Raw genomic sequence first — 27,073 nt, 5'->3', positions numbered from 1 at the left:
TGTGGAAGACTTATTTTGTGTATTATTTTTCTCTCTCAAGCACAGAGACATTTTTGCAGATACACAGAATGACACTTTTGTCTGGACTAGAAATGACCCCAGCTCAGAGGGTCCAAAGCCAAACCTCCACGAAACAAAAATGTTTTTACTTCAGGGTGAAAAAATGCATGAAGGTTTTAATTCAGCTTCATTTGAACACCTCCAGCTAAAATGTCCTCTCCAGCAGCCGAAGCAAAAGCCTGTTTGTGTCACCTTAGCAACAGATCCCAAAGGCACCAACCCACTGGGGCTCATCTATGGCACACTGGGAGCAGCAGCAGCCAGAGAGCCCAAAATCCCTGGGCTGGGGAATCCCTGCTCAGATGGGCACACAGGAACAGCTCAGTGGCAGCCCCTGGCACTCCTCAGCACAGAGAGCTGTCCCCATGTCCCAGGGGGAGGCAGAGGTGTCACCTCTGAGCAGCCAGGGCCCCCCACCCTTCCAGCTCTGTCACCCTCTGATCCAGACCCCTCTGCCCACAAAACACCCCAAAGCCAACCACGAAAGGATGCAGGGTCTGTCTGTCCCACTCACGTTTTGATGGAGTGAAAATGGAAGAATTACGTGAGGAAAATGATAAGAAGTGATTTTCTCCTATATCTATAAAGTTTGTGTCACATTTGATGGCTTCCATGAAGAAAAAATGTTCATAACATTGTGAGTCTGAGAAAAAATTCCCTTTTAGCTATCTGCAAATGAGGTCAATTTCTTTCTTAGGTGGCTTTTGACAGGCGAATATTCATGGCCAGCCTGTGTGAGAGCTGGGGATGTACAGCTTGTCAGGAGCCCTGACGTCCCTGGTTTCTCACAAGGCAGACTGTGCAGGCACCCTCCTCCTCCCCAGGAAAGTCAGCAGAGCCCAGCTCCTGTCTGGCTGCTGCAGCTGTGGTGCTGGTGTGGGCAAAGCCTGGATTTGTGTCAGATGAGGGGATCTGAGCAGCAGGGTCAGACACTCGTGGGCAGCCCCTGCATGGGCAGCAGGACTGGCTCCCCTGCCCTCTGCACACACCAGGGCTTTTATTTCATGCCTAGGCAGCTCCCCATGGCCAGCACCCAGACCATGGCAGCATTTCCAGTTCTCTTCCTCATGTTCTTCACAGAGCTTCATCTTCCACTTCTGCAGCTCTTCCAACACCATCTAAACTTCTCCTACGTTTTATTTCTGTATTTCCATCAGGTAACAGACAGACAAGTGCATGAACCTGCTGGCAGCAATAATTATGTCTCCTTTAAACACAGAGCTTTCTGGTACTAAAGCCCCTGCAAACATTGGACAGTTTATAAATTCCTGGTGGTCGATTCTCTGAAGTTTTGTCAATACAAACTGAGCAGCCACCTTGGGGTCTTGGCCAGATCTGTTTGCTTTTCTTTAAACCTTTCCTTTTCCCTTTTCTCCAGATTATCTCTTCTGTCTTAATAGAAACATAATAGAACTTCATAAAATCCTTGCTGAATGCTATTTAATATTGCAGATAACAGGCCCAAAGCAAGTTATCCCCTGCTATGCTCTTCAGCAAAACACTTAATTGTGTACACAGCAATAACTGTGCAGTGTGCAGGTTAAACTGGAGATTGATAATCAAACTTCCACCAGCATTCCCTGGTTTATCCAGCCACCCACTGCAAAACTCCTTTGAAGAGGTTTCCCAGAGCAGCTGGGGCTGTCCCCTCCCTGGCAGTGTCCCAGGCCAGGCTGGACAGAAGACATCCAAGAGCAGCCTGGGATGATGGAAGGTGTCTCTGTCCCTGATGGGGGTTGGAACAAAATGAGTTTTAACGTCCCTTCCAACCCAAGCCATCCTGTGTTTCCATGAAAATGTCACCTGAATAAATTCATCAGAACTCCCTTTCTGTAGGAGCAGCAGCTGCTCTCCAGAGGGGCACCAGAGCCAGGCACCACCCGAGTTCCAGAGCAGCACAGGGGCTCTGGGGAGCTCCCTGCTGCCAGCTCAGCCTCTGGGGAGCGTTTCTGCTGGAACCCTGGGTTCCCTCAGCCCATGGAAGGGATCCCAATCGCCTGCTCTGCCCGCCTGAGCTTGCTGTGCCCCTCCTGCAGCAGCTCGGGCTCACCACGGCTCTGCTGCTGCCCACCCGAGCAGCACACAGCCGGCTCCACAGCCCCTCAAACGCAGCAGGTGCAGGGCTCTGGGGTACAGAGTGAACCCCCTCACCGTGGGGCCTGAAGCAGCAGTGCCCAGCAGCTGCAGGAGAGGGCAGTGGCACAGGAGCAGGCTGTTCTGTGACAGACACAGCCCTGCTGGGACACTGCTGGAACCTGCTGTGCCTGCACTGGCCAGAAAAACACACAAATTCAGATGAAAGCTCCAAAGCTACTCAGTGTGTAAGAAACAGCACTGGCTCTTCCCTCTGCCATGTCTCAGATCATCCTCTTCCCTTTCCTCCTCAGCATTGGCACACACATGAACCCAGCTATGAACTTCTTCTGTAAGATAATAAATGACCCCTTCCTAAGGCAGCCTCACAGGCAGGATGTGTTGTTCCACATGCAGGAGACAGAAAAAGGTTCCCAAGGCAGCTTGAGCCTGGTCTGATGTCCCAGAATGTTCTGGAAGGGGCCCTGCAGGAGGGTCAGTGCAGACAGGACAGATCAGTGCCAGCCCCAGGGGTGGCCAGCAGTGACACTGGGGACATGGGGGTTCCTCAGCACAGACAGCCCAGCAGTGACACCCTGGGCTGGAGAGGCTTCTCTCCATGCAGAGTGTGCAAAACAAGGGGAGACCTTCTCTGGTAATTGTACAAGAGCTTTATCAACCACCTTCTGCTTCATCTATTCACTATATCATATATAAATATATATGTATGTACATCTCTGTGAGCTTCCAAGGCCTGCAGGTTTAGGAGTTATTGTCATCTCCTTCTCAATGGAAGATGATAAAACCAGCTGGATTTCATAAAGTACTTGGAGTACTTTGAAATTAATTGCCTTTTAAATTAATTATTATTAATATTCAAGGGGATCTTTCCAAAGCTTCAGGTGGTCTTTTACCAAGACACCAAAAATTTAAGTGCTTTTCAGTGAGCTTCTGCCTTCCTGATCAAAAGGCATCTCACCATATGGGAAAACAATCCAGGCTCCCACTCCTATTTACAATTACAAATTAAGGAGTGGAATTCCAGCTAAGCTTTGCCTCACTGATGGAAATGGAACTACAGCACCTGAGAATGGAGACACTAATTGCCACTTCCCTTAATTGCATCTATTTTCTACACATTCGGGTGGTTCCTACGGCAGAAATCCCCATTTTGTGGGTGCTGGGGATGAACTGGCCTCGGCACACAGGGGAGGAGCAGGAGCAGCAGGGATGGAATGAGCTGGTCCCAGAGGTGAGTTCCTCTTGGATTTTGTCCTCAGTTCTCCCCAGAGCCCTGCAGGGGCTGCAGGGTGTGTGCCACACACTCCCAGCACAGCTCACACCCCTCTGCTCTCCCCGGGCCACAGCAGCCCCTGATCCAGCCCTTAACACTGAATAACATCTTCAGAAAGGGAAAAGGCAAATGGAACAGCTGCTGCATTTTTAAACATCCCATAGTCCCAAATAAATATTTCAGTTAACGAGTGTCTGATAATGAAGAGAAGCTGTTTGTTAGGAAAGATGGCTCTGTTTTTAAAGGTTACCCTGTATAATAGTCTAGCTTTGTGCTTCCCTCACATCTCCCAAGCAACTTAAGTTGAAAGACGAGGATTTTCAAACTGTTCCTTTCACCTACAAAACAAATATCTGTTCCACAAAACACCTCCACACTGGGTGCAGCTCTCATATTTCCTTCTCACGTCACAATTTCCATTGGCCCAGAAAACAAGAGACAAAGTCACTTCCCAGTTTATCCTGCAGTATCTGGGTGTGTTTGACTTTACAGATCTCATCCTGCCAGCAGCTTCCTTTGGATGTGGCTGAAGCCAGCTCCTCCTGCCCTTCCCCTGCCAGGAGGAGCTGAGCTCAGTGTGAGGATGCTCTCCATGAACACAGCCCTGGGCAAGGACAGGGCCATCCTTCGGAGAGGAGTGAACATCTCAGGGATCTGTACACAGGGGAACATCTTCCCAGCAAGGGCTGGAAATGCCCAGTTTGCTGTGAGGAATCCACCTTAAATCAGGATTCAGAGTTACAATTTCTCCCCACTACAAGAAAATGCAATTGAAGAAAATGATGGCTATTATTGTAGCACCAGGAAACCCAATAAAAATGCATAAATCCTCTATTACTGTACATCTTTATATTCCTATTAAATATTCTCCATGGTTTTATATGCCATTGTTTTATATTAAAACATAAAGGACAAGTTTGTTCAGCTCTCAGGGATGTTAAAGCCTGGGCAGGCTCTGTGAGGAAAAGTGTTTCAGTGCCAACCAGCAGAGCAAAATCCTGGGGAACAGAGGCTGCACACACCCCCCAAGGCTCCTGAGCTGTGTCCCTCCCTCTCCCTGTGCTCAGGAGATGTTCCTGCAGCCACAACCACCTCTGGAAGGAGCTCAGGGTGAGGCCAGGCAGGGGAGCAGCACATTGTGATCTGAGGAGTCAGAGATTGAGCATCTCCATCAGGGAACCCCTGCAGCCTGGCTCTGCTCCCCCAGAGGATCCCTCACCACCCCAGGGTCCCTCATCACCCCAGAGGATCCCTCACCACCCCAGGATCCCTGATCACCCCAGGATCCCTCATCACCCCAGGATCCCTCATCACCCCACTATCCCTCATCACCCCAGAGGATCCCTCATCACCCCAGGGTCCCTCACCACCCCAGGGTCCCTCATCACCCCAGAGGATCCCTCATCACCCCAGGGTCCCTCACCACCCCAGGATCCCTGATCACCCCAGGATCCCTCACCACCCCAGGGTCCCTCATCACCCCAGGATCCCTGATCACCTCAGGGTCCCTCACCACTCCAGAGGATCCCTCACCACCCCAGGATCCCTGATCACCCCAGGATCCCTCATCACCCCAGGGTCCCTCATCACCCCAGAGGATCCCTCACCACCCCAGGATCCCTCATCACCCCAGGGTCCCTCATCACCCCAGAGGATCCCTCACCACCCCAGGGTCCCTCATCACCCCAGGGTCCCTCATCACCCCAGGATCCCTCACCACCCCACTGCTGTCAGCTGCAGAACCTTCCCAGCCATTCCAGGGGCTGCAGTGCAGCATCCCCTGGGGAAGGAGCCAGGGGCACAAGCAGGGCTGGGAAGGAACAGAAAGGACAAAGCCCCCGCTCACAATCCAGGTCTGACACCCTCAAACACACACAGGCAACCTCAGGTAAACAAATCAATGAGAGACAAAGTGTGCCACCAACAAAGCAAATTCTTAATTATTCAGACACCATTGGTTTTGTTCCAATGAAATAAACAGTTCAATAATTAGCTACTGAAAGTCTGCAACAGGTCTGAGTTCTCACAATTTGCCTCCAGCCCCAGCTTCCATTTGTATTTCCATTCGATTACTCCTACTCTGACAGACTTAAATCTTTCTGCAGATCCATAAACATGCAAAGCCGTTTAGAAGAAAAATCCCACATTCACAAAGACAGGCTGAACACACAGGAGGAGATTCAGGGCTGGAAAAACCTCCTAAAAACAAAGCACGTGCTGTTCTGTAGCAACTCATTCCAGAATCCACAGGAAAGGAAAGGACCAAGATCAGAATTCCATCAGAGAAGTTTCCTGGCTGCTTGGAGAGGGGGGTAACCCCGAGCTGCTGCTGGCACACGAGTGTGGGCACAGAGCTCAGCATCTCTCCTTGTGATGGAAATACCTGTGAACACCATCCCAGAGCAGGGGACTCTCACACATCACTGCAGATGGGCTCACAAACACTCAGCATTTCATACATGCCCAATCCCAAACCTGCTCCAGGATCTTCCCTGCCACAATCACAGAACCACAGAACATAAAACCAGAGCAAACATCTCAGTGACACAACCAGAAGAAAAAAGACAAACATCTCCCATTCACTCAAGCAATTTTTTTTTCCATCTGCAAGGACTTTTGTGTCCAAGCTATGCAACATTCGAACAGCTCCCTTCTCCTCCCCAAGGTCTAAATAACCCCACTTTTTAAACTCAAAGGTAATTTCATTGTTTACATTTCCAATTAATCTCCAGAGAGCTGACAGAGTTAATAACAGCTGGGCAAAAGGGAAGGAAACAAACAGAAGCTGAAAGGCAGAGCTGTTTGTGTCTCCAGCCCTCCCTGCAGGGGCTGGGGGTTCCAGAGCCTTTCCTGCCTTGTCTGGGAGCAGGAGCAGCCCCAGAGCCCTGCAGGCAGCACAGCCAGGCCAGCAGTGCCTCCTGCAGCACCAGCCAAGGAGCTCTGCAACAAAACCTTCAGCCCTTCCCAGGCGGGACAGGAGTGGATTTCACCCCAATATCCCGGCTGCAGTTATCCACACTGATTTACAGCACTGCTGCACACCTGTCCAAACACTGACAGAGCTTTCTTTAGGGCAATGTTTATTCTCCTTGTAGCAGAGATATCCATTTGAAACACATGTAGAACATCAAACAAAGCACAGACAACAGAAAAAAAGAGACAAATCACCACAAGAAGCACCAAAATCATCCCCAGTTACTCCCTGCCCCAAAGCTTCAGCAGTGGTAGGAGAGTGTATTAAATTATGGAATTATAGAATGTTTGGGGTTGGAAGGGATGCTGAAGCCCACCCAGTGCCCCCCAGCCATGGTGGGACACCTTTCCCTGTCCCAGCTGCTCCAGCCCCAATGTCCAGCCTGGCCTTGGGCACTGCCAGGGATCCAGGGGCAGCCCCAGCTGCTCTGAGCAATCTGAATTCAATTAAACCAGAAGGTTTTGCTGCTTCAAGAGAGAAAATGGGGGCAAAATGATACTCAATTTGGACTTTCCAATTTTTCACCTCAAGCACTCTAAAAGATAAATTTAGATTTCTTTTTAAAACAGCGATGAATGATGCCAAGGTTCATTTAAGCGAAATGCTCTGACAGAGGGATCTGTGTTATTGCCCTGTCCCAGCCTCCACCAGCTCCACCATTGTCAGACCCAATTGTGGTTACATGAAGTGAAACTAATGCACTCAAACATGCTGCCATATTATGTTAACAGACCTGAAGTTCAGTGCATCCCATCCCATCACATCTTGAACTGATTTCATAGCGTGCAACACAACAAGACAAATCAGTAAACAAAGGATAACCAGCCCGTACCTGATTGTGAAGGCAGCCTGCAAATTGAGACCATGGTCACAGAAGGGAACGCTTCCATCTCTGCTGGCTGCTCCAGAGTGCTCCTCTGTGCTCCTGGCCAAGCCCCAGTTTGCAGTTCTCATGACTTTCTCACTATATATTCTTATAGAAACCCACTAAGGCAAGAAAAAGAATTTCCCATGTCACAGACAGGAGGTTAAGTGACAGGGAAAACCTAGAGGAACATCCAAAATCAAACAAAAACTGTTTCTGAATACTTCTCCTTCCAGCCTCTGGCCAAGCCTTTACCCACAGGACAATTCTGTGTCAAGTCTTCATATTGCAAAAATCACACAGCAGGAAAGAATTGGCTCAAAATAACGCTTTGAGAACAGAAAGAATTCTCCTCAAATTAAAGTGATTTCCATTGAGATCCTCTGGCAGACCCAGGGGAAGCTCTTACAGCCCCAGCAAATCCATCTCTCAGATGAGGGAGGAGAAAATTCTCACCAACTTTTGGCATTTCCCTCACTCCACGCCAAACTGGGCTTGAAACTAAAAGCCCACGTGCCCAGTGGCTTGGGAACAAAAGCAGGGAGGGAGGAGACAGCTGGGCAAGCCCTTGCACTGTGAACTGCAAACAGAGCAGATTCTGTAGCTGGGGACACGTGAGGACACCCTGGGACAGCTCTCAGGGCTGAGCCCCAGGCACCAAACCTGGGCAGATCAAAGCCCTTGGCTTGACCAGCTCCAGGAAAGAGAGCTCCATGGGTTTCAAAGCCAAAAGATGCTCTAAAACAAGCTCAGTCCCACTGGTCCTTTTCCATCTGGACTGGAGCTTCAGCCTCAGCCTACAATCAGTACCTTTAAAATTCAATTAGGAAGCCAGATGAAGCTGTAAGATAAGGACAGACACTCTCAAAGGCTGAGTCTCTTCTGTGTGCCTTGTTTCAGCCAGCAGTGTGGATGGACTCAGGCTACTGGAACAGTTTAAATCTTGCAGCTTTGAAGCTTTTAGGTCACACGGAACAATTTCGAGGGAAGGTTGTGGCAGTTTGCAATTATCTGTTGAGGTTTCTTTCACAGATAATTACACGAGATTCTCACTAACAGTTCAAGTAATTAACACAACTTCCTTCATCCCTGGCCATCACCGACACTGTGGCCTCACCCTCCTGGCCACAGGAAATCAAAAGGATCCCTTATCTCCAAATGCCTCTCAAAACCTGCCCAGCTCCCATCAGAGCTGTCCTGGCTGCTCTGCTTCCAGGCCAAGACAGCAATTAACTGCACACTGCTGCTTAGAGCTTAGGAATAACCAGAGTGAAATGAAACCAAGCTACCAGCCTAGCAAGTATAAAAGCAGAATTATAGCTTGGACACAGCTACATCTCCTCCCCCTGCAGAGGAGGGGGGTTATCTCCTACAGATCAAATGGCTTCAAACTCATGAAAAGTTTGAAGGAAAAGAGTGGAGAGGATTTTACATTTGTCATGTTATTATGGTAGCAGTTACTTCAGTGTTATTTGCAGAGCCAGGTAAACAAACAACTCGGAGTTTTCTGTGGAGGAGCTCTGAACATCACAGACACTGCAGTGTGAGGACAGCACCCCTCTCTGTGCCATGGCCACCACGAGCCATTAACTGAGCTAACAGCGTTAGGGAACTCTGTCTGCTGTTTTATGAGCTGTTCTGAGGCAGATGTGATGATCTGAGGCTGGAAGATTTATACAGACAGTGTATTTTATTAGATCAACTGCTGGAACCTGGGGGGAAAACAAGCGGGACAAGCTCTCAGGCACACAAGCCATGAAGGCTGCTGTCCCTGTTCCAGCAGTCAGAGCCATAAAATATACTGCCTCTTCCTAGAAACCTTCCCTCTGTCATTCCACTCATCGGCAATACAAAAAACAACTTTTAGTGCTTTTTTAAATAATATTTCCTCACCTCTGAGGGGCAGATGCAGCTCAGCTACACGAGAGCCCGTTTCACAGGAGGCTCCTGGAGCACCTCAGCCCCTGAAGTCACGGTCCCACTGTGGCAGCAGGAGGATGCCACGAGCACAGGGCTGCTCAGTCCCTGGCTGCCACCACAGGAACACGCACAGGCTCCTGGATTCCAGCACAGTGGCTCCCCAGGCCCTGTCCCTCGTTCCACATCTCTGCTCTGCTCCTCCCCAGCGAGCGCTGCCCAGGCACTCTGCCCCTGGCAGGGGATGAGGATCTCGTGTCCCAGCCTCACTCAGGCAGCCCCTCCGTGACCTTGATGCAGATTTAAGCTGTCGTTGCACACTCAATTTTAGCTCCACTCTTGCCTTTTTGCAGTCTGTCCTGGAAAAGTCAGCCAGATATCTTTTCCTTCACTCACAGCCTATTGAGTGACCTTGGCAATGGTCTAATCTCTCCTGGCAGATTCAAGATAGAGAAAACAAGCAATGGAGACAGACCTGCTGGGCTCTGCTATTGATCAGCCCCTTGAGTGAAAGCTCATTATGAGCAGCAGGAACGTGTCAGGAACAAGTTCTCCTGCAGAGCAGCAGCCAGGGAGATGAGAAACTCTCAAAGGAACAAGGGGTGGTTGGGCTTTGCCTTTTGGGGTGAGAAGGGGGAGAGACAAAGAGCAGACACCATGTCCAGTGGGGCTGTGCATCAGGGGCTCCCAGTGAAGGAAACTCTAGGCTCATTCATTAAAAAAAAAACCAAAAACATTTATGTTCAAATTAGCAAGGTTACATTGTCAAACCTGACAACAAAGGCCAAGCTCCTATGAAAAGGTTGAGGTAGAGCAGGTATGGATACACCCCCAGTACACACCCAGAGCAATGTGCCATTTCCATATTCCTGCATTTCCACATTCCCACAGAGCTCAGAGAGAGCATCAGCAACACCTGAGCAGCCAAACAAACTCCCACTGCTTTTCCTGGCAGTCAGAGTGTAGCACCCAGGTCTGAGTAGCAAACAGGATGGTTTGGGTAGCAGTGCCTCATCTCCAGGCAGGTCTGTTCTCACCTGCACACGACTGTTCTGTGCTGTCCCTGCAGCCCCAGGGCACTGCCTGCCAGTCACCCCGGGCTCCTTGGCACTCCTCTCATCCCCTCCTCGGCTTTCCCTGACCCCAGGAGGGACAGGGACCTGGCTGTGGCTGCACTTTGCAGGGGACTGACGAGCAGCCCCTTTGCAAGGTGTCCCCACACAGCCTGCCTGCTCCTGGGAGGGTGGGCACCACCACTGCCAGGCTTCACCTGGGCACCAAGGGGAGCTGCTGCTGCTGCCAGGGGCTGTGCCCACCCTGAGAGCCAGGGACAGCTCCTGGGGTCTCTCCAGGCCACCCCCAGAGCCAGAGGAGGTTCAGGTGAGCAGCACCACAGCCTGAGCTCTGCCCTGGGCTCCACCAGCCCCGCTCAGGGTCGGGCTGGTGAGAAAACACAGCCCTGATTTTCTGTGGGGTGGCTGATCCTCAGCCCCACATCAGTGTCAGGTGCTGAGCTGAGCTAGGAGAAGAGGAAAATTCCAGCATCCAGCTGAGGAGAGGAATTTCTGCCCCTGAAGGATGTTTGGAACCTGCAGATTTCACAGCAAGCAGAAAGGTCCAGGGGAGCCAACAGTGGGGAAATCAAAATCAACCTGGAGTAGGCTCACATTGGGAGGGGAAATGAGAGCACAGGATAAATCCTACAGGGGAGAGCTGATTTCCTTCCCATTCCTGTTAGACACCAAAGCCCAGCTCAGGGCTGTGCCTGCACAGGTTCCTTCACAGGGACTGTGGGATCACAGACTCCAGCACCCTTCCTTCAGTCATTCATCCAAGGAAAAAAAAAGAAAGGCAAAAAAACCCTCAAGGTGAAAATTGGGCAGTGCAAGACATCGAGAGGAGAGGGATCATGAAGCAGAGCCCTGGGGAGAATGATGAGGGAGGCAGGAATCCTGTTCAGGGTGTGCCAGCCCCACCAAAGGTGCCCAGCCCTGGGATGTGGGTGGTTCTGCTCCTCACACACTGATGGAGGGGACAGAGCAAAACTCAGCTCCTTAGGCAGGGCAGATCAGGGATGGAAGTGCCACCAAGCCATCAGCACTCTCAGGTCTGGGGGCACAAAATGCTTCAGTGACTCAGCCCAATCAATGCAAGGGATGGATGATGTCCTGCCTCGTGGTGGCCATCACAAAGAGCCATCACAAAGAGCCCTGTGCTGCAGAAAGAGCTCGCTGCCATTAATGCACCAGGGCTTTGCAGAGCAAGGTAAAGTTTTCAGCCTTTATTGCTCATCACTGCCTGACAGTTCAGTGCCTGAAGCCAGCCACTACAGCCACTTCTGAAACCACAGACCTTGCACTTGCCCATCAGCACTCAGCAATCAGACAGGGCCCAGTGTGTTCCAAACACAGCAACAAACAGAGACCACAAGCACCTGCCAGGGCAGCTCAGCCCCCCAGGCCACCCTGCTGCAGCAATTAACTGGGGACATCCAAGCCTTCCAGACTAAAATACGAGATTCAGAGTTATTCTTTGTGGTTACCCTTTTGATGGCAGGGCTGGAAGAGGCTGCTCAGGGCAGAGGAGGAGCCTCCATCCCTGGGAGCATTAAAAACCTGGGGCTGTGGCACTGGGGACAGTTTAATGGTCAGTGTGCTGGTGGTTTGATGGCTGGAGCTGGTGATCTTAAAGGTCTTTTCCAACCTTAACAAGTCTGTGATGCTGCCCTGAGCTTCAGCTGGTTTCATTGAGAGACTTTAAGACACCTCTGTTTCCCCAGGAGCACTTTGCATAAGGACAAAACCAGTGGGGAAAATGATGCAGTGTAGGAGGACTGGAAAAAGCAATTCTGATGTACCTAAAAGCCTCAAAAGCTTTCCTCTGAAGCAAAGTGTTAATATTTTTCATAAAATATTTATAAAGTGGTACATGATATTTATAAAAGAACATCAGCACATTTTTATAGAGAACTTGGAAGTTCTCAATGCTGGATTTAGCAGAAAAAGGGAAGCTTTCTTTTAGAGTACTTTGCATCCTTTTGCATAATTTCATTGATATGTTGGGTTTTTATTAAACTTTATAGGATGGATTCCAGAAGTTGCCCAGTGGTTATAAAGCAATACATGATTTGAAAGACCTTTTTCAGAACAGAGAATAAGGGCACATTTCTTATAAAACTCCAAGAAAGGGATCCATATTTTCTCCTCACAAATTTCATCAGGAGCAGTTACAATTTTATACAGCAGCTAGAACCTGTGCACTTAATCCCAGAATAACCAGTTCACAGTGGAAGCACTGGCAGGAAAATCCACGCATTAATAGCATTAATGCCAATTGCTGTCCATAGCTGGGGAAAATCTGCTGGGAGAAAACTCCAGCAGGTGTCCCTGGAAGTGTCCAAGACCAGCCTGGATGGGGTTTGGAGCAGCCTGGGGTGGAGGGAAGTGTCCCTGGCCAGGTGCCCTGGATGGGCTCTGGAGTCTCTTCCAGCCAAAGCCATCCCGTGGTTCTGTGGCAGCTCTGACCTGTGCTGGCACTGTCACACTTCACTCGTCACAAATGGCCTTATTCTTGTTGGGTTAGCTGGGGAAAGCAGCCCAGCCCCTCAGTCTTTTCTGCCCTGAGGGAACAGATCCTGGCCACAAAAGAAAAGCTCCATTTCCTTTTGCAATTGTGGATTTTCTGCTACATAACAGAAAAGGTCAGCTTTAAAACTAAAGCAATACTTGTGGTGGGTTACTCCTGGTCAGTGAATAAAGCTGTATTTCTGCAGCACATTAGTGTTATTGGATTTCTAAATCACATTTCAGTAGCTGACAAAACATACAAACAAAAAAATCCAATATTGGTAACAACACAAACATTGAATGGATTCGGATAAAACAAGTCAACACCACGAGAACATTTTCTTTAAATGGAGCACATGGACAAGAATCACTCTGGATACTTATTAACAGCAATGGGGATTAAAACCCCAAACATCCAGTCACTTCCTACAAGAACTTCTGCTTATATGCACAAAATTGTCCTAGGATCATAAAAAACTGGTCTAAAATATTTCCCCAGTTCATGCCAGTGCCACAAAGCAGAATCAGCAGTAAAGGTGTGCCAGCACAATGTGTTCTCTCCCCAAAAAAACCCATGGGGAGGGATCTCTAGGGCTCCTACAAAATGCAGTGAATATTTATTGCAGTACTTCGCTCTCCTCCCACTTACAAAGTTTTTGTTATTAGCTGATATAAACCTCCCTCTTGCAACAGATGCTTTTGTTCTGCTCTCTTCTCAGGGCACAGAAATATTTAATTACCAGCCCTATTGCCCACAAATCTGCACCCAAACACGGGAAACAATGGAAAGCTGATTTAAATGCTGCATGTGCAATATTTAATAGCAGCTGTAAACTGTGAAGGACCAGGCTGTGCAATGTTTTACTGGCAATATCAGCTCCCTGAGCCTTTCAAGGCATCAGGAACCCTGGGGATTAATGTGTGTGTAACTGTGTTCCCCACGCTGGCTGCCACACCACAGCCTCTGCCTCCTTTAAATTCACTTCTGTCTGTAGTTCTGCAGTCAACCACAGCAAAACCCCAGATATTATGATAATATAACCAACCTTTGCAGTGATGCCACCTTCTGGAACAGGACCTCCCCCTAAACCCAGATCAGGTTTCATTTAGACCCCTGATTCTACAAAGAATTTGGTTTCTGTTTTTTCTGGAAGGGACTCAGCAGCAAACTCTCATTGCCATCACAGTAATTCCCAAGTTCCAGTTCACTGCCTGAGCTCCAAACTGCAAAGAATTCCATTTGTTGCCTCAAACTGCTGTCTAGTTTAGCTGCTGTGCACATATGGCCTGTGGAAGGTAGGGAGAGATGTTCCAGCAAGGAGATGGAATTAGCATAATTAGCACAATGAGGATGAGCAAGCTGCCAGGACATTCCGTTTGGTGTGACAAGGCTGGTTCACAAGAAGAGAACAAAGTGATCAGGGGAGGAAAAAACAACTCATCAAACAGGTGGACAGAGTAAAATGGACAGGAATTGTTCCTGGCAGGGTGGGAATGCCCTGGCACAGGTGCCCAGAGCAGCCCCTGGGTCCCTGGCAGTGCCCAAGGCCAGGCTGGACACTGGGACAGTGGGAGGTGTCCCTGCCATGGCTGGGGGCACTGGGGGGGCTCTGGGGTCTCTCCCAGCCAAAAGCAGTCTGGGATTCTAAATAAAACAGACAAAAGAAAAGGACAAAACCCACCAGAGTAGGAAGCTCCTCTCTGGGAAGCAAAGCCTGAAGGCTCAGCTGTGCCTCTGAGGGAGCCACGAGAAAGGAGGCAAGGGAAGGGCACAGGCAGTGCCCTGTCTGCAGCTGGGACAGCTCCTCAGAGACACCACAGAACCTCCTGGGCCAGGGACTGGCAGCCCCCAGCCCTGGCTAACCCTGGCTAACCCTGGCAGGGCTGGAGGGGAGCACCACACCAGCTGAGGTTCACCTGTCCAAGGCTGTCTCTGCTGTCACCAGCACCTGGCTTTCCACAGCCACAAAGCTCTGCCTGAAATAAGGCACAGATGCCACTTTGAACCTTTCAGAAGTGCAGCTCTCAGGAGTGCTTTGTGCTCCAGGAGTGCAGGGTGATGGAAACAAAGATCCCTGCTCTCCATCTCCTTCAGAGGAAAAAGCTCTTGTGTGGGTGAAGGGCTGCTGTCACCCCACGCATGTTCCAGAGTACCTGGGACTGCTGCCCTGCTCTGACAATGACCTGAGAGCTGCTGAAATGTCATTAAACTGTAACAAAATGTTTGTGAGCAATAGCAAACGGCCCCAGGAGCCTCCCAGGCAAAGGCTGAGCAGGAGAGGAAAGCCTGTGAAAAGCCTTATTTTAAATGTTAATGCAGCCTTCAAAAAGTGGAAAAGGCAATAAAGGTGGTTTGGGGGGTGGCTTTGAACAAAGAATTACAGTTCAATCAAACCAAATCAATCTACTGCATTAACACAACTGAAGCACTGTTTGAATCCTGGGTGTAACTCCAGGATAACAGTGATTGTGACAAAAATGAGCAGCCAGGTTGAGGACGTGGTGTCTCCACAGTTTTCTGAAGCAGGTCATTCAAAAGTATTCAGCTTGTAGACTCAGCAGCAGCAGCCGGGCTGTTTGACCTGAAGACAATACACCAACAGTGTGTTCCCAACCTGTCCTGGGGAGCTGCTCTGTTCTCTAGATGACATTTCCACAAGAAATGCTGCTTTCACATCAGGCTTTCCTGTGACCTCCAGCACTGAGACCCTCCAAAGTGGATGTGACCCTGAGCACAGTGCTGGAACATTAAATTGTTTTTTCCTGCCCAGTCAGTCTCCTGAGCTGCACTCCAGCCTGTCCCACACACACTTCACTTGTGTAAGCTCCACTTACAAAAAAAAAAATCCATATTTTGTTTCAGAAGAAGGTTCTCTGCACAGAGAATGTTCCACTGGTCATAAATGATTGTGTTGTAGCAAATTTGGTCACAAAGAATGAGGTGGTGTCAAAGCTGCAGGTGAGAGACAAGAAGCACCAGGAGGAGGAATAAAAAGCAAGAGAATAAAAAAGCTTTGGCAAGTATTTCCAGGCCATTCCCTGTAAGCAGCACCTCTGCACATGCACACTCACGTGGCCCAACAGGGCCAGCAAATTCCTCAGTCCCACTGCCTGTGAGCTCGTGTTGGCAGAGAAATGATTAAATAGAGGGTACTGATCATTTCTCCATCTCACAGCAATACTGGAGGCACTTAATTTGATACAGTCCCAGCTAATAAACAGAAAACAGATGAGCTAATTTATCTCTATTTACTAGAAATTCCACGGGGAAAAGAAAACCCTGTCAAGTCTGTTTGCGTTTATAATATTGCATGGAAGACTCTGGCAACTACTTTGCACACTGATCCTAAGGTAGAAGAAAATTCATTCATATTTTGGCTTCTAAAAGCAATGCAAAATGTTTCCTTTTCCTTCTGCTTGTTGCCCTCATCAGACACCATAAACCAGCACCAAAATCCTTCAGTATTCTGTGCACAGGGAGCCAGGTTCACGGGGGTGTCTGTAGATCCAATCTTTAGATGAATAATTCCAAGTTTTTCCACCCCAAACACGCAGAGAAGGGGCTGCTTTAAGCACACAAGGTCTGGAACAAAAGCTTAGCATAGCTGACAGGATCAGCTCCCTCACCCTAACCATACAACACATTTTCTAACCCCCTCCACACTTGGCAGCTGTTAATTCACAGTGATTTTTGAAGGGGAGACTCTCTCCCAGAGCTCCCACAGTGATAACTCTCCACCGTGCTCTGTCAAGCTAAAACCAAAGAAATGCCAACCTTTCAAGCGTCCCTGTGCCTGGAGGAGCATCCCCAGAGCAGGCAGCAGCACTCACCCCAGGGTGGCTTTCAGGCACACATGGCTCATTCTGGGATTCCAAGGGCCTGAAGACAGTGAGAGAACTCTGTGTGTGTGTTATTCATCCTGCTGGAGTGCTGGATTCCTCCCACATTCACTGCTGCCACTGCTCCCACCTGTCTGTGTGCAGCCAGGCCCCTGCCAGGAAATAACACCCCCAGCCTGGTGGGAATGAGTGAAGAACTGAAAATGAAACCTTTGACTCAGCTTTAGAAAAGAGGGTTTAAAATAGCATCCTGACAAGAATGAGTTTGATCAATGTCTTCCACCCATACAAGCCTGGGTGGGTGAATTGCAGGGTCCCTTCCAACCCAAAGCAGTCTGTGATTCTAAATAAGCTTTAAAATCACAAAAAAGACATTTTCTCACCCAGCAAAAGGGGCTCTGTGCCCAGCAGGGCCAGGACAAACCCCTTCCCTTCCCTGGGGCAGGGCCAGGGGCTGGGGAAAGGCTCCTGCCCCAGTTCCAGCCTGGCTGCAGCAGCACCTGGGGCTCTCCCTGCGGGGCTGATGTGACCCTGGGGGTTCCCAGGCAGGGGTCACACCAGGCTGCTTTCATCTGCATCCCTGAACTGCCATAACTGAGCAAAAATTCACTCTGGGAAGGACTGGGGGAAGCAGCTAACACTAGCATCCCTCCAGAAAAGTAGTTCTTACCAGGAATGACAGAACCATCGAGTATTTTGGCATAAGTGTTACAACAATGCATCAGCAATGTAACAGTGTCAAACCAAGGAAAATGGGGCAAGCATTCCTCATCAGGGCAGTTCACGTTTCAAATCTACCACAAACACCGTCAGTCTTCATTCTGACAATTCAGCTTAACCTTTTGGAAATGTTACTGCTAATAAATATAAGGGATTAATAAAGAAACACTCCTTTTCTTGAAGTTTCTATGCCTGACTTCTGCAGCTTCTCCCTCTCTGTTTCCCATTGTTTTTAACATTGCTGATCACTCCCACCTCGGTTCTCAGCTTCCCTTGGTCTCTGTGCAGGGTTTCGGCTCCCTCAGCCTCTTGTGTTTCTTCTCCTGGCTCTCACATGTTGGGAGTCCTTAAATTCCTGAACCATTCCCCAGCCCAGGGACCAGAGCCACCGGCCACTGCCCCAGAGCCACCGGCCAATGCCCCAGAGCCACCGGCCAATGCCCCAGAGCCACCGGCCAATGCCCCAGAGCCACCGGCCCATGCCCCAGAGCCACCGGCCGCTGCCCCAGAGCCACCGGCCGCTGCCCCAGAGCCACCGGCCGCTGCCCCAGAGCCACCGGCCGCTGCCCCAGAGCCACCGGCCAATGCCCCAGAGCCACCGGCCAATGCCCCAGAGCCACCGGCCGCTGCCCCAGAGCCACCGGCCGCTGCCCCAGAGCCACCGGCCGCTGCCCCAGAGCCACCGGCCGCTGCCCCAGAGCCACCGGCCGCTGCCCCAGAGCCACCGGCCGCTGCCCCAGAGCCACCGGCCAATGCCCCAGAGCCACCGGCCAATGCCCCAGAGCCACCGGCCAATGCCCCAGAGCCACCGGCCAATGCCCCAGAGCCACAGCTGCTGCCCCAGAGCCACCGGCCGCTGCCCCGGAGCCACCGGCCAATGCCCCGGAGCCACCGGCCGCTGCCCCGGAGCCACCGGCCGCTGCCCCGGAGCCACCGGCCACTGCCCCAGAGCCACCGGCCGCTGCCCCAGAGCCACCGGCCGCTGCCCCAGAGCCACCGGCCGCTGCCCCAGAGCCACCGGCCGCTGCCCCAGAGCCACCGGCCGCTGCCCCAGAGCCAGCCACAGCTTCTGCCACAGCCCAGGGCCAAACCAGCCCTGCCTGGGGCTGCAGCCCCCAGCACTGCCCCAGCCCAGGATTTGTCCCCCTCGGGTGGGACACAGCCCCAAAAGCCCCCTTCCCTGGGACACTGCAGCATCCCCTGGCAGCAGCTGCCAGGACAGGGAGCGGGCACTGCCACACTCCTTTTTGTGCAGCTCATCTCTTTGCTCTTCTCTCAGTGCTAAAGCTTTAAAGCAGAAGCTGAACCCCAAAATCCTGGGATGGGAGATGTTCACTTTTCTCTTTCAAAAGCCAGTTTACAACTTTGATCAAAGCCAGAGTGAGAGCACCTTGCAGCACAGTTCAAGCATTTTCTGTCCAGTTTCTTCCTGCTGTGAAAGCCACCATCTGAGAAACTGCTCCTTCAAAACCCCATGTGCACGGCAGTCGCGTTTGATTCATTATGCTTAATAAGGAAATTGATGTAACATCATTAAACAGTGCAATTAACTGTCCAAATGACGCAATTACATATGTACCCTAAGTACATGAAGAGCCTGGTAATTGCCTGAACATTAATTCAAATTATTAAAGAAAATTATATTTAAAAACACAGATGCTCAGTATGGGAAAATGATGACAGGAATGCTGACCCAAAGCGAAGAGAAACAAGCTGCACACACGGGGTAGGAGCAGCCCAGGCTGTCCCTGACCCCCCTCCAGCACCAGCGTGTCCCACACAGCCAGAGCTCCTCCCTGCCAGGGACAGGAATGCTGAGCCTTCCCCAGCAGCAGGAGTTTATTTCCAGGAAGCAGACTGCACAGATTCCATTTTAAAGCCATTACTCGCTAAATCTTTTAGTATTTCTACAAAGGCACACACACCTGCACTATCCCCCCTCTGGGACAGAAAATGAACCCCAGCTATTATTTATAGAAACCTGGATCACATTTTCTGCCTCTCCTGATGGCTGAAACCTCCCAAAGAATGGCTGTATTTAAGGTGAAATTATGCTTAAATAAGCAGTGTCTATGGGAGGCTCACATTGATTTGGAAATAAAATTAAATCCTTTGTTATTCCACATGAACCACAGAGAATCCAGAAAGAAAACCACTTCCAATTTTTCATCAGTCCAAGGCCATATGAAACATCAGTGCCTCGAACCAGGCTCACCTGGGTCAGGAAAAGATCCAGCTGGACCTTGAGTGCAAAAAGATTCTGAAATTCTGGCAGTGGCTGCAGCTGTGGCAGGCACCCATTCCTTCCCCTGCTGGAGAAGCAGCATTTGGGTGATGTTTTTCTGAGCAAATACAAAGAGTAAAAAAAGTCCTTACTGGTGTTTCAGAAAGAAGTTCTGTACCCATTAACATTTTTTACTTTTTTTTTATTTTCTTACAGCTTTTGGGGCCATCCTTCAAGTTTTGCAAGTGTTCAGAACTTCCTGCTCCAGTGCTGCAGATGCTTCACTGCTGATGGATTTGGGCTCCCAGCACATTCAGTGCTGCACAAAGCACACAGGGGCCAGAACAGCTGTGTAACCATCAGAGATCGTGTGAGATGCACAAGGATTTTTGCATCAGACCAATAAAAACCTGAGCAGGATTTCACAGGGGTACCCAACACAGAGTTCTGAGTGAAGCTCTCAGCAGCCAAGCACATCCTTCACCTGCTGCGTGCCAAACTCCTCCTCCTCCCGGCTTAAAATGCAATTTTCAGCTGCATCCTTGCCTGGAGCAGCAGAGCTGCATCTCCTCCAGGGCCCCTCAGATCACTGCTGCTGAATACTCAATTTTCCTGCAGTAAGGTAAGAATTAATAAGCCCATGTTTAACACACAACTAAAAAGTTGTGTATAAGGTTCTTCCCCCCCCAAAAAAAAAGATTCAGAGATGTTGCTCTAATAAGTGTTATGAAAATATTAAACCCTCAAAATACTCATTGACATGAATCTTAAATTAATTAATAGCTCTTGAAAAGAAGTCCACATTTTGAAAAAATGGACTGCTACACACATAAATCAGGCTGCCACTAAGAAAAATAATTTGCTTCTGAAGTGACATTTGTCAACTAAATGAATAAGTACTTTGACATTTATAGAAACTGTGACACTGCTAAAGCTATACAGTGCTGTTTAATGTTATTTTCCTTTTATATAAAGAGAGTCACAATTTGAGCATAAAAATTGCTCTTATTAGGCAGAGAATGTCAAATCTCATTGCTAAATTTAGTGTAGTCATTCAGCATGAAAACAAGCGCTGCCCTTTTGGCTTTCAGCAGCTCTGCTAAAGCGCCCATTCATTACCCACATTAACTTTACTGCAATGGCATTACCGGGGCCGTGCCATAAAGGGAATTTTATCCGAGTCAGAAAATCCCAGATTCCTTCCAGCACGGATACAGACGTGGCTCAGAGAGGCCCTGGGAGCGCTGAGCGAGCCAGCAGAGAGCTGGGCACGCTGGGGAGGGCAGGGTGCTGGCCCTGGGAGCCACAACCTGGAGCCCTGCAGCTCCCGGAGCCCTGCTCAGAGCCCTGCAGCTCCCAGAGCCCTGCTCGGAGCCCTGCAGCTCCCAGAGCCCTGCTCGGAGCCCTGCAGCTCCCAGAGCCCTGCTCGGAGCCCTGCAGCTCCCAGAGCCCTGCTCGGAGCCCTGCAGCTCCCGGAGCCCTGCTCGGAGCCCTGCAGCTCCCGGAGCCCTGCTCGGAGCCCTGGAGCTCCTGGAACCTCCTGGCAGCCCCTGTTCTGAGATCCTGAGCAGGGAACTCGCTCAGGAGCTCCATGAGGCCGCCGAGGGCTCCGCGAGGCCGCCGAGGGCTCCGCGAGGCCCCCGAGGGCTCCGCGAGGCCCCCGAGGGCTCCGCGAGGCCCCCGAGGGCTCCGCGAGGCCGCCGAGGGCTCCGCGAGGCCGCCGAGGGCTCCGCGAGGCCGCTCCCTGCCTGGCCAGGCTGAGGGAGCTGGGGCTGATCAGCCAACACAGCCTGGAGAACATCCCGAGGCTGCCAGAGTAACCCAGGGCACGTCCTGAAGCTGCAGAGCAGAACGAACCAGGGGACAGGGGAGAGACACCAACCAGACTGGGCCAGGAGTGAGCGAGAGCTGAGGCAGACTCAGCGCAGAGGAGGCACGGGTGACAGGTGACATTATCCCCCAAACAGAAACCAAAAGACAAAACCCTGGATCACTAAACACGGCAGGACAACGTTCATCAGCGGGTTCCTCCCATCACAGCACAGGTTTCAGTGCTGGAGGACAACGTGCAACAGCTCCACGACACCGCTCCCAAAGCCACAAAGGTTTCCCTAAATGCTGAAACAATTTAGAAGTTCACACACAAACCAAGGCCCATTTAGAGACCAAAATCAAAACAATCCATTTTCCAGATGCTCTACTGGTTTCTCCAGCTGTAATGGCACACTTATAAGGAACTGTAATAAAAAAGACAAAATGCTGGTACAATACAGCAGGAACAGAGCCAAACAGCCATTAATATTGTTCTCCCAAAGAAAAATGGCTCACTGAATAGCCTGAAAGGACACCTGACATGCATCTTCCCCTTCTTCCCCGAAATATAACCAGACATAAAACAGATATGATTACTTGCTAAATCTAATAAGTTTCTTTTTCTTTGATGGTTGTTTGCTCCTTAATGTGCTTTAAATGCATAATAAAAATATAATGAAAAACATACATTTATTCTATGTGGCAGCTACTGCATATTCCATAAAAAAGTAATCTTATAAAGTTTAATTTTACAGTGTTTCTTAAATCTATTTCTACTTATTCACTATATGCTGAAGGTATCTGCGAAGGAATTTAATACTGAACATAACCCTTTTCTTCACTGATATTAATGCCAAATTTTCTTTTTACAGTCATTGTCTTGTCCCTTCTGTAAGCCTAGAAAAAGAAAAGCAAATGGATTTAAGGTTTCCAAAGAGTCTCATTAAAATGTAAAGTCCAAATATCCACATAATTTTTTCCCTGATTGCTTTAGGGCTGTTGTGGGATTTTTTCCTGTCTGGGCATTTGTCTTCTATAACATTTTAATTTCCTTGAGAAAACTCTGGACTGAGCTTATCTCCTTGCCACTGGTGATATCGGAGCATCTGTTTTGCATTAAGGGAATGCAAATTCGAGCAGAGCTGAATTAAAGACCACTTGCTTTTCAGAAGGCATTTGTCAGGAGAAATGCCAGCAAATAAAAGCTATTGACAGGAAACCCTGTGCAAATCTTTAGGATAAGGCAGTCCAGAAAAACCTCTTGGGACTGTCTCCCTTGCTTCCCTTTGCGGCAGAACTTACTGCCAAAAATCAGATTTGCAGCCAATAATCAATCTATTTTAAAAACACTCCTACATTACACACACTTGGCTTTCACACCCTGCCCATCATCTCCAGCAGAAAACCCAGCAACGAAGCTCCTCATGATGTCAGTGCCCACAAGCCCTTCCCTGGCCCCAGGGAGGATGGGCAGTGAGGATTGCCAGGTCCAGCTGCACTGGAGCTTCATTTTAATCCAGAAACTCCTCCCCTTAACTCCAGCTGTGGTGCCAGAGGTTCTGTGCCCCACTTTAATTAGGATCTGTTCCCGTTCGCAAAAGCCAGAAGGACGATGTTTCCCAGGATGTTTGTCCTTCCACAGACAAAGGGCTCTGCATTCCCACAGCCCATCCCTCCCTCCATCATCCCTCCCTCCATCATCCCTCCCTCCATCATCCCTCCCTCCATCATCCCTCCCTCCATCATCCCTCCCTCCATCATCCCTCCCTCCATGGGCACACCTGCCCGGAGCAGGAATCACCCGGAGACACCCAACCCACCGAGCCCTGGGGTCACTCTGGTACTGGCACAGAGCAATCCCTGCAAGGCAGAATTCCCTGGAATGCATTCCCTGCTCCTCCAGCCCTGGCTGGGACATGGGCAGGGCTCTCCTGGCACAGCCACAGCTCTCCAGGAGCACCCAGCAGCTCCTCGCTCCCTGGAACTCACCCCTGGAGCTCTGTGACACCAACAGCAAATCTGTGCACATGGGAAGCTGTTCCCACTGAGGGAGGGGAGGGACAAAGCAAAGGAAGGAAGATGGGAAAATATTCCCTGCAGATTTCAAACAAAATCCCAAACCCACAGCAGTTTGTGTAATTTTTCATCCGCAGGCCCCCAGTATTTTGTGATATCTCAGCTCTGCATCAGTACAGCTAACTGGGGATTTGGTTGAGGATCCAATAAAAGGCTCCAAGAAGGTCCCTTGGCAGAGCTGGTGATGTCAGTCAGACTTCACAAGTGCAATGCAGGGCCCTGCAGTGGTGTTCATTTGGTGGCAGAGGAGGAAGGATGAGCAGCAGGTGAAGGAGGGCAGCACATCTCAAACAGGGGAAGGTGTCACTTGGGTCAGCTGGACTGCAGCAGCAGCACCAGGCAGAATTAACCTTCCCCAAACACCACCAACACCCTCAAGAGCATCAGCAGCACCTCCCAGGCTCTGAGGCTAAACCAAAACAAAGCTGATTTCTCCAGTCTTCAGCAGTGAGTGACAGAGGAGAGGTAAAGGCCAGGGACCACCAAGAGCACAGAAAAGTCCCTCAGGAGCTTTGGGACACAGGGGACAGTGCCCTACAGAGCTCCTGGTTTAGGGTCACTACAGCAATACTGACCCCTCTAGAGCTGAGGGGTCAGCAAACACTAACAAGGGCCAGAACATTCCTTCTGGAATTACACCTGGATCCCTCCCAAAGGTCTGCACAGAGCCCCTCTGCCAACATCTCACCTGCTGGAGCTGGGGTTCCATCCCACCCTGCTCCACAGCCACCCAGAGCTGGGGTAAAATCCAGCCTCTTCCTTCTCTGTCACCATAAAAATGCCACTTCAACACACAGGCAGGAGGCTTTACTGCTTCTGACAGATGGCACAACCAAATATGCTCTCAAATGGCTTGAACTGGGAATAAACTTTGTCTCTCTGCTGTCAGGGAGGGGTGCTGCCCCTACAAACAGCACACCTGGTCCTAGGGAGAGCCTCAGGGATCCCCTCTGGAATCACCCTGCACTGAATTAACCCCAGGCCTTAAAGCTTTCCATGAGCCAGGACTTGAGTTCACTTTATTTGCACCTGTTTGTGCACCTGGTGTTTGATACTCTTACCACACTGCTTCTGCCATGTGTTCTTCCTCTGTCTTTACCCTTAAATACAAAACACAAGAGCCATTTGCTCATCTGAGCAATATTGACACCTTGAATTTGCTCAAACAACAAGGATCAATAGCACACAGAACTCGAGAGACCTGCCAGGACATGGAAAAATATAATAAAGATCAAGGTGACAGCAGGCTTTAATTACGTGAGAGGAGAGGAGAAGGTGTGTTCTGCAAGGTCTTTGCAATTTGAGACTATAATCAAAATGTCATCAGCCTGCCTCTCATATTTTCAATCTCTTAGGAAAATGACTAAAATGGTATAACATTTTCAGATTAATTTTGATGCCTCCATCAGAAAGGCTGACATTTGGCTAATGTCAGACATCACCTACACTGTCGTTTGATTTCTCTCTTCCCCCTCGGGTGTCACTTCACTAATGACCTAGAAGTGGTAATGAAACAGGGAACAGACTAAAGACAGAGCTCTGGGAAACGAGGCAATATCTGCTCTGACATCCCCACACTGCCCATGGAAACTGTCACAAATGTGTGTTACACACACACACTTCAAAACCACGTGTAGGCAGCCTCAGCATTTATCAGATTTGATCATGAATTCATTTCCTTCAGTTCTTCAAGAATTCACATCAGAACACAAGGTCTCTGTGAGGAACACCAGAGTCTCTCAGACTTCACAGCTACATCACAGTCTCCACTATAGGAGCAGCTTCTGCCCTCCCTTCACATGGAACACGGTGTAAACCATGACCTTTCTGTGCTCAGCCTACACACTCCTGCTATATAATTATCCCCTTTCCTTCCTTTAGATCTCCCGGGAGTTTGAGATCAAATAACATGCCAAAAAAAATATGACACTTTCTCTGTCGCCTTCCATGAAAAATCTTGTGACACCAACCACACATCACGACACACGAGGAAAGGCTAACAGCAAAAATGCCACGGAAATGCTACAGTGAGGAGTTATTCAAGCTCCTTGTAAGGAAACTCCATCAAATATGCAGGTGGCATCGTGGAACCAGAGAAACAAAGCTGGAAAGGAGCTCGGGAGAGGCAGAGCTGCCCCCGGTGCTCCTGAGAGCAGCACAGGGCTTGTGGCTCAGCCCTGCTCCACAGGGATGCTCCCAGGCATCACCCCGGGATTCTCAGCCTGGGAACCCCATCCCAGGGAAGCACCCAGCTCTGGAGAGCTGGGCAGGTGCTGAGCACAGCAGGAGGACCCTCGGGACACCCCAAGCCCAGCTCTCCCTCCCCACACAGCACCCACAGCCCTGCGAGCAGCGCAGAATTCCTGCAGGGCAGCGAGCACAACACCCCAACTGCAGAGAGAGACCCTCCAAGGCCTCCCCAGCACCCCAGGGGTCACTGAGGGGTTCTGTTCTCATCCCCTGGCAGTGCCAGGCACCCTTTTCCTGCAGGGAATCCCAGGGTTTGTTCAGCTCCTCTGGCACCCTGGCTGTTTGCCTGCCGTGCTTTTCCAGGGGGCTGGAATTCTGCAGCAGCCCCCAGGATATTCCACACTGCATTGCAAGCCACAGCATCATTTCCACTTAAAACAGAGCCCTTCCCAACTGTTCTTTATCAGGATTTTTTAAACTCACCAAGCTTCTTCCCATCAGTAAAGAAGATTATTGCACTACAATTTTAAAGCAAACTGCGGCTGCCTTACAACAATATGATCTTAAGTGTTTTCCAATTACTTCTCCCTGGGGCCTTTCAAGCACTGGGAATCAGAACTCTGATATCTATGACTCTTTCCCAATCCTTGATCTTTTTCTGAGGCTCTTCTACAGGCCAGGATAACAGCAGGAAAAAATTTTCTGCTTGCCAAGGTCTTCATTCACATCACACAGCAACTTGCCTTTGTCCTCTCACTTTCTAGGTGGAAGCAGATTAAACTTCCAAGTGATTAATCCCTTCTTACAGAATTTAACCCCTAGAAAGATTTGCCTTCCTTGTCCCTCTGGATGTTACAAGACACCACAAGTTGCCCGTAGCTTCCAAAAACCTTGCAGGGATTGCAGATAATTCAGGTAACTCTGCCTGCCCTTGCAGGTGTGAGTTTATTACTGTGCCTGTTTGGAAAAGGTGCATTACCCAGGGTGGAACCATGACTGGAACAAATTCTGTGCCAGGGCATCACCACATCCTGTGGCCACCTCCCTGAACGGGGAGCAGAGCCCTCCACAGCCCCTCACACCCAGCAGGGCTCATCCCCAGGGCTTTGTGTGCCCAGCACCCACAGCCACCAAACCCCAAACCAGCCCCGAGGGTCCCCGAGCTCCCACCTGGCTCTGCTTGGCTCCTCCATGCTCAGCTGAACTCTGCAGGAACGGGGGCTCTGGCCATCCCAGGATGTGGGGGTGACAGGGACAGGGGATAGGTGCCACCCCAGACACAGGGGGGACAGGTGCCACCCTAAGCTCCAATCCCCTCCAGGAAAGGGGGGGAAAGCTCTGGGGCCCAGTTTTTATCCCAGCCTGGGCTGCCCAGCACAGCTGAGGACAATCTGCAACAAAGGCTGGACAGAGCTAAGAACAAATCAGGTGTTTATTGTAAGGCTTAAAGGACACCCTGAGC

General features: G+C 50.1%; 3 long non-coding RNA genes across 3 annotated transcripts; all 3 read right to left on the bottom strand.

Moving 5' to 3' along the window:
* LOC147650928 (uncharacterized) lies at positions 1–26,999 on the bottom strand. Its single transcript, XR_015274914.1, has 3 exons — positions 26,782–26,999; positions 7,234–7,388; positions 1–1,452 (listed from the first exon to the last, which is right to left on the bottom strand). It is a non-coding gene; the product is annotated as an uncharacterized LOC147650928 (long non-coding RNA).
* LOC147650929 (uncharacterized) lies at positions 18,929–20,904 on the bottom strand. The gene is made up of 3 exons (XR_015274913.1): positions 20,682–20,904; positions 19,748–20,145; positions 18,929–19,651 (listed from the first exon to the last, which is right to left on the bottom strand). It is a non-coding gene; the product is annotated as an uncharacterized LOC147650929 (long non-coding RNA).
* LOC111934915 (uncharacterized) lies at positions 22,144–24,077 on the bottom strand. The gene is made up of 2 exons (XR_002867493.2): positions 23,166–24,077; positions 22,144–22,242 (listed from the first exon to the last, which is right to left on the bottom strand). It is a non-coding gene; the product is annotated as an uncharacterized LOC111934915 (long non-coding RNA).
* Positions 27,000–27,073: the final 74 nt, after the last annotated feature.

The sequence above is a fragment of the Cyanistes caeruleus genome, chromosome 11, assembly GCF_971803275.1.
Source record: "Cyanistes caeruleus chromosome 11, bCyaCae1.hap1.1, whole genome shotgun sequence".
NCBI lineage: Eukaryota > Metazoa > Chordata > Aves > Passeriformes > Paridae > Cyanistes > Cyanistes caeruleus.
The sequence above is the reverse complement of the archived record's forward strand: the minus strand, read 5'-3'. Positions and strand labels throughout refer to the sequence as shown.